Genomic DNA, 1391 nt, shown 5'->3' on the forward strand with positions numbered 1-1391 from the left:
GATTATAATTACTTATACTGTCTTTTTACGCGTTGCATCGCTCCGCGTAAACATAAAACCATGTCTGGATTTGTGATCGGAGAAATGACAAACAAGCGCTACTCTACTCTGCTCAAAACTCGCGTTTGAATCGTCATTGGCAAATTCTTTAAATATAAAAAACGTACTTACAGTCGGTGAGTCAGAACAGCCGGCATTGTAGTCTACTCTCCCAGGATCAGGAAACAGTCCTCCATAAAATGCGCTGCACACATCTGAATATTTGGGTTGAACTGTTCTGGAACAGTGTTGTAAATACAACTTAACCACTGATTTCTAGTCGTGTCCATTTTTGGAAGATCAAACAAAGTAGTTTCGCTTTCGCAACGAAACACAGCATCTTCACAACATGGCGGCGGCGGTGGTGGCAGCAACATTAAAGCTACGCCTTCTTTCTTTGCGTGAACATTTGGGCGGTGTTATGCAAATCTTCCCAGCTTGTAACACTCCAAAGAGAAAGGAAAACTTGAAATCGCATCATATGACCCCTTTAAAGGAATTAGTGCAAACCAATTCACTTAAATGAACAAGAATGAATTGATTCACTTAAATTAATCAGAACAAACCATTCAAGTAAAGGAATCGGAACAAACTGATTCACTTAATGGAATCAGCACAAATTGATTCAGTTAAAGGAACCAACACAAACCCAATCACTTAAATGAATTAAACTTCTCCAATGCAATTTACAGTGTAACATGACAGTTCAGCAGAGCTTATTTGATTGTTGTTTCAGTTCGCTCAGCTGTAAAGTTACACATGCAAACAACATTATATTAAAATTGCCACTTGTTGGGAGAAATATCTTGTTATTGAAAAAGCAACACTGAAAATATGGTTAAGCTAGCAGCATCACCACTTTTAGTAATTTCTCACTAATTCTGAATGCAGATTTCCATGGATAACATGAAAATTCAAGATTCAAGATTCAAGATTTTTATTTGTCACATACATGGTTATATAGAGAATATATGACCAGCAGTGAAATGTAAGTCAGGTCCGCTCCATGGACAGTGCAATTATTAAAGAATACAAACACAAGAAAATTATATATAAATATAGGTATGGAAAAAAAATAAAAAAATAAGAATAAAATAAAATGCGCAGGACAGTGTACTGTAGACTTAAAATGTTGACAGTGGCATTAATTCAATACACATCCAGCCGGTTATTAGCCTGTAGGAAGAGATTCATAAATAATCAAATGTGTTTCACTGTAATGTGGTGTTTTGGGTTGTGTTTCTTGTTCATGTTTTCATGTCTACCCTCCGTCCCTCCCCCAGTTCCGCCTCCATTCCACCACCCTCCTGGACTTGTGGGGTTTTGGTTGTGTTTGTTTGGGCGTCTGGAGC

General features: G+C 37.5%; 1 protein-coding gene across 1 annotated transcript in view; it reads right to left on the minus strand.

Annotated features, from left to right (window-relative positions):
- LOC107729670 (transducin-like enhancer protein 4) overlaps positions 1–1391 on the minus strand; it is a 53728-nt gene that overhangs the window by 38651 nt on the left and 13686 nt on the right. The gene's annotated exons all lie outside the window — the stretch shown is intronic.

This window comes from Sinocyclocheilus rhinocerous, unplaced genomic scaffold (genome assembly GCF_001515625.1).
Source record: "Sinocyclocheilus rhinocerous isolate Xijiao unplaced genomic scaffold, SAMN03320098_v1.1 scaffold1149, whole genome shotgun sequence".
In the NCBI taxonomy this organism is placed as follows: Eukaryota; Metazoa; Chordata; class Actinopteri; order Cypriniformes; family Cyprinidae; genus Sinocyclocheilus; species Sinocyclocheilus rhinocerous.